Source organism: Ceratina calcarata, unplaced genomic scaffold (genome assembly GCF_001652005.2).
Source record: "Ceratina calcarata isolate Rehan_Ccalc_2016 unplaced genomic scaffold, ASM165200v1 scaffold455.2, whole genome shotgun sequence".
Lineage (NCBI taxonomy): Eukaryota > Metazoa > Arthropoda > Insecta > Hymenoptera > Apidae > Ceratina > Ceratina calcarata.
Genome location: NW_017169478.1, coordinates 60,615 through 67,284, shown reverse-complemented (window position 1 = coordinate 67,284; position 6,670 = coordinate 60,615).

Below are 6,670 nucleotides of genomic sequence, written 5' to 3'. Positions count from 1 at the left end.
CACTTAGGTTTTTAAAGTAGTAAGTTAAAATATTTTCGTGATCCTCTGTCAACACCTATCAACTTTCATTTAATTTTTTCTTAATCCAGTTCGTTATCTCTATATCTGACTACATATGTTATTCCCATCGGTAGGTATTATTATAAAATTTTTGTTAATGCACGAAAGCCATTCCGGATGAACGTGTTTGCTGATTTCATGCTCGAGCGCATTGTTTAACCGGATCATTACGTTAGCTCATAATCGAACAAAACCGGAGGGATCAACAGTACAGATGTGCTAGAAACTGTTGTTCAGTAAATAGAAAGACCGGGTATTATACGAAATAAAGTTACTGTTACAATAATTAAAATTCATGATACAAACAGTTAGCGTATTTCTATCAGCTTGTGTGTTCACCAGATTCCAATCCTTATTCGATTTAAAATGTCAAGTCAATAATATAATAGAAAGTAGTTATTTACTATACATACATAAAATCAAATAGTCGAAATAAATATAATTAACANTATTATTATACCGGTAATTGCTTATCTATCGATGAAACGGAAACTGATTTTAATGAACGATATTTTTGGTTCTCAAACTTCTAATTTCCGTACTCTACCACGATCCACCGTAGGAATGTTAACCTTTCCGAGCAATCGATGTGGTAGCGAGAAGTGGCTGCGTTTTTATTTGCCTCTCATGTTAGTTCTTTCTTTTTAATTAAAGCCGGAGGGGACGGTACGATGCAACATCTGACCGCACGGACCGTATTCAGATATGGTTTGCGGGCACTAGAGTAATTTCGTTGGCCGGCGGTTGATAGTTTATGCAGGCTGCATGGGGGATTCTAATTGCTCCGATAAAGAATGGAACGTTCGGTGAATTTTGAAAGCCTTTCATTAAACTCCTCTGAACCGGCGACGACGCGGGACGTCGCGTCGGCGTATGTGACCTAATTGGTTATAGATATGACGGAATTCATGAATTTTAAATAGCTGCCTTTCCGAAAATCGCGTTTCTCCCGTCCCGGGATCGCGCCTTTCGATCAAACCGGATTCATCGATAAATCGATTCGCGGGCGTATTCCTCGTTAACACGTTCACTGTCACACGGGGGGACAGGAGGGGGTGACTTTCTTCTCGTCAATTTCCTGTGTCAACGTGAGAGTTTGACGCGACCGCGATAGATCCTACGCTCTGACGCAGCCACTAGGCTGCACCGCGTCCGTGTTCCATTAATATTGCGATTCAGTAATACGACGAGTCGCGAACTCATCCATTATCCTACAGATTGACTTAACGCTCGATTAATGTTCAAAAGTTTACTCAGTAGACAAATATTTGTTGAACTCCAATCTTGAATTAGTTTTATAATAAAGTCTGTCTAGTTTTATTCGAATCACTTAGGTTTTTAAAGTAGTAAGTTAAAATATTTTCGTGATCCTCTGTCAACACCTATCAACTTTCATTTAATTTTTTCTTAATCCAGTTCGTTATCTCTATATCTGACTACATATGTTATTCCCATCGGTAGGTATTATTATAAAATTTTTGTTAATGCACGAAAGCCATTCCGGATGAACGTGTTTGCTGATTTCATGCTCGAGCGCATTGTTTAACCGGATCATTACGTTAGCTCATAATCGAACAAAACCGGAGGGATCAACAGTACAGATGTGCTAGAAACTGTTGTTCAGTAAATAGAAAGACCGGGTATTATACGAAATAAAGTTACTGTTACAATAATTAAAATTCATGATACAAACAGTTAGCGTATTTCTATCAGCTTGTGTGTTCACCAGATTCCAATCCTTATTCGATTTAAAATGTCAAGTCAATAATATAATAGAAAGTAGTTATTTACTATACATACATAAAATCAAATAGTCGAAATAAATATAATTAACAGATGAAAACATAATCCCTTCGTTATAAACTTCGACCCCTAAAAAAATATAATCCCATATGTCCTTCGTTTATTAATATTTTAGTGTTAAACAAATTTCTTTTAATGTGTATCGCCAGAGCAGAAAATATTTGTATATTGCTGAAAATACGTAAATTAATGATTCGTGTCCGTTGATATAAAACGCGGTTTCTGGTAACAGTTTTTTATTAAACGCCCGGCTATGATTTTTCGGAATTTCCGTTCATTACGGGACATCCTCTTTTTTGCCGACGGGGATTTGGTTCGACGCTGACGAACGATTTCCATTTTTCATCTTGTCGTCGATGCAAACACGAACTTATTAACCTTTCTGTCTGACCGGACGCGTCCTACTCGCGTAACTTGATTTAACGTTCACACAGCCAGCGCAGCCCGTTCAAATCCGGATTTGCAATTTATACGGCGGGCTCTATTCACTTTTAATCCGCCTATGATCAATATCAAGCGCGCATTCATTTCAAACTTCATTAACGACGCACGGCCTAATGGTGTGTGGCGAGGACTCTTCGATTTTTTAATTTCCTTCTCGTCCGCGCGCCACGTCGCGCCGAGCCCGCACCATTTCCAATTGGGAATAATCGGAAGTAGTACGAATCGGGGAACGATAGATCCTTTATTCAATTCGTTTTCAATTGTACAATCCATTTCTCGTTCTCACTTTCCGCGTTCCGGGCTCTTATTCTTCTCTGACAGGCGTAATTCTTGTTAGTACCATTAATAAAGATCGAATAATGAAATAATGGAGTTATTCCAGAAATTAGGCAATACCTAATTAGCATGAGAAATACGGATTTTTTTTTATACAGTGACTGTCATTAATAGTCCGAACATTAGCGAGAGTCACTATACAGGATGTCCAAAACGATTGGAACCAAAATTATACTACGTATTCCCGAGGTCAAATAGGCGGTAAAAGTTCATATGAACTTTTATGATCTATTCAAAATCAATAATTTTACTTTGGCAATTCCGGTATTAAATCTGCTTTTCTTTTTCCGCAGTTGGAATATTCTCTCGTATTATTCTCACTTTCCATCGTAAATATAATTTTGGGAAATGATACAAAAAGAAGTTGGCTTTTGTTTTCGTATTCGTCCTACCCGAATATAAATTTGTGAGTCGTGGAAAATAGTACTCGGAAACCAAATCGATCCCGCGTTGGCGTATCGTATTTTTATACAAGTTCCATTTTTGGGTCACGGGTTGCTATCGAAAGACCAGGAAGCCTGTTTCCGACCGAGCACATGGAGATAGGCAGCGATGTTATGATTGCTACGCTTGCCTCGGCCACCCGATAAAAGACAGAAAAAGTGGTCCTTTTGTTAACGTCAATATTGTGAACAGCCCGGAAACATTTCCACGGTACGTGACTCTTTTCTTATATGTATACACTTGCACACACGTATCTTGTCTGTATTTTACGAATTGGACATCGTTTTTAATTTTCATTTTTATTGCTATTGATTTTCAGTTTTGACGGCAATCTTGTATATTTATCAAAAATAAAATTGTGATGTCCAAAAAATATTATTAGGTATTTACAACAGTTAGTATATGGAATTTTCTATCTTTATATTATGATATATGTGTTACAATTTTCGAAGCTGACGTGACTAATTATGATCGTACAGTAGCTAAGGATTAACAAGCGAGGATGCTGATACTTCCTTCATTCTCTTACAACATACTATTTTGCGTAGTAATTGATATCACCTGGGTGTATGTTCACTTAGTATGCCACACTAGCCAATAACTATACGTGCATTATAGCTTGTTTCGGAACCACTAAAGTTTTCCCAGAGAGAGTGACTGCATCTAGATTTTAGGTTCTCCACCCCGGAGAACCGCTGTACCTGTATAATTCACTATCCTTGAGACTCTGTTCCTTGTTAGAGCTTCCTGCTTTCTACGGGCAACGTAAGAACTCTAAATCCTAATGTACTTGGCTAGTCTTATCATCTTAACCTTTACTGTAAAAGTGATTAAATGATGACAAAAGAAATTATTTATTTCTCATACTGAGCATACCGTTCCGCACCACATAGTTAAAAGTTGCGTAGGTAGAATAAAAGGGTATATTAGTCGATAGGCGTTGCATGTTCCAAAAAATTTAATTCAATAGCTTCCAGTCGGGTATTCGCTTTTAATAATAAAATCGACACATAAGTTTTTGGCACGCCGAACAGCACTACGCGAACAGTGACGATTTTCAAATTCCTTATTGAAAAGATAGTATTCCATTAACGAAGCCACGGAATTGGTTATTATATTTCGTTAATGAATCAATGAAATTAGGTGCTATATATTTCGTAGTCGAGGAACCCTCTAACGAACGATTTGCAAGAATTATGTCGTACAACGCTGTAGATCGGCTGGTTGATGAATTATGACATGCGTTCAGGGATTAAACAAGCGTTCAACAGTTTCGCAGTACAGCAGCTCAGTTTAAGAGCCTTTACTAGCGACACCGCATAAGTATCACTTTCCACTAAGCGACCTTTTCCAAATTTAATGTATACGTGGTATAATGTATCTTCTCTAAGCGATCATTCCGTTAAAAATTCTATCATTGTTTGGTACGTAATGCACGTACTTTATGGTTTAAGGCTTCTGTACATCTTATTTGGATTAGACAGAAGATAATTTTTTCAATTGCTTAAACTTCTTATTATCAACCAAGTGAATATTGAATCAGTTTTGGGTATAATATCATATACTTTTTAAAGTAGAGGTTCCAAGCTCTAATGTAAAATAAAAATCATCATTCTACAATAATTTGTTGCTGAGTAATTATTTCCTATAGTTGGACAATTTTCGACGCCAATTTCATGATGCCATAATTTTTTTGAGTAGTACAAATGAATACAATACATGGTATATAATAGATACAATAAAAATAGTCATATGTTAAATGTCGAGTAACAAGCTTTAATGTATGCTTCAGCATTATGTTCAGTAGAGTGCACAGAGAAAAAAAATCAGTGGAAATCACGGTAACGAATGCGACACCCCTGCTTCCTCTCAATATGGTATATGTTCCTCTTTCTCTCGTTCGAGTTATTACCGGTTCCTCTCTCGCGAACAAGGGAATTCTGTCAGACGAGCTGTTGAAAATTTAATCATCTCCGAAAGCGCTCGATTATTGTGCCGCGACACGTGACGCGCGAGCATGTTCTCTATTCACGGTTGTCGAAAACAGGAAAGGGTGAGAGAAAGGGGTGGAAGAGATAGGAAGGGGAGAGCAGCAGTTTTGAATAAAACATACGGCGTTTCCAATAAATTCGTGAAAAAGAAGCATGATTAATGCTCGATTTTGATATACGACAGCTATCGCCAGTATTTCGTTAGAAATGATAAATAATGCTTATCACGATAAATAGACTCCGTAGCTTAATTATCAGACAATTAATAGTTGAACAAAACAAACGTGTGTAGAATATTCTATGTCTAACATTTTATCGAGTTGAACGCGTTTTTTCATAACACTTTTTTTGGAATTTACAATTCGGCCGACATGGGCAAAATTCGGGGAATCTCTGCACTAAACCGTAATGGTTTTTGGGGTCATCGATGCAGCCGCGCTGTTACAAACGTTTTAATGGGCGTAGTACATCTGTACAGTTTGTCCGAAACATTCTATTACGGTTTGATCAGCCTCAGGAGTCATTTTACCAAGATCGTTTAACCGGGAGCGTTGAACGCAGTGCTATACGTGAGTGACACTATTGATCGGAATGATATCGAATCGATTACGCGCGAATTCGAATACTTTACCGAATGATGTTGAACATACATCGACAGTAAGAACACACTGCACGTTATCTTGTATGAAATGCTCACTAGATAAGTTCCTAATGTACACCTCGAACAGATTTTGTATAAGCAGCGTTAGATATTAAAATATGAAAATAATTGATATGCTCTTTAGTCCATTCTCGTACATGGAGAATTATTTTTTTTCGTAAAACGTTCGCATAAGTACTCAAAGCCTCAGCATAGGTATAATAATTTTAGCTGTGGCTGAATATTCTTGGTAAGAGTTAGACCAAAAACAGTACAGAAAGTATTATCGTATACTCATTGTTAAACTGCGGATTTTATGCATTTATGTGAATTTTTTGGGGTGAGAACAAATGTCATTTGATAGGAATATATAATAGGATAATGCTTCGTTACATTTAATTCTAAAGTTGAAGTAGAGGAACAAAGATTAACATAAACATTAGGAGAATTGGATATTAAATTTAGAGATGAACAATAAATAATTCTAAAAGCAGTTATAATAAAAATGTACGTTTTGCTTGTCATAATTGAATAATAAACAGTGGGCAGCTGGGTGCGGTTTTCGATAGCACGCACAGTCGAAAGATAGTTAAACGCAAGCAATTCCAGGTATTCCATTGACTTAGTTTCTATCATCCAGCGCGTTACTTGCCGTTTAATTATTCACATAGACTGCGCGCGACTTTAAACGAGATTGCCTTAGCACTGTTGCTTCGCTTGATACGTTCATCTCGTAAAGTTACGTCTGACTTAATTAAAATCCTGTTGCATGATTGAAGACGAGCGTTAAACGATTACGCGGGAAAGGGAATCTATTTGGGGATTCGACTGAAATCTACTCAGAGTTAGCTTCGAGCTTAGATTTCATGTTCAGATTGAATACTTCCAAGTGTGCATTAACTTATTAGATATTTAGTTAGAAATACAATTTTAATTAATATATTTTATAATA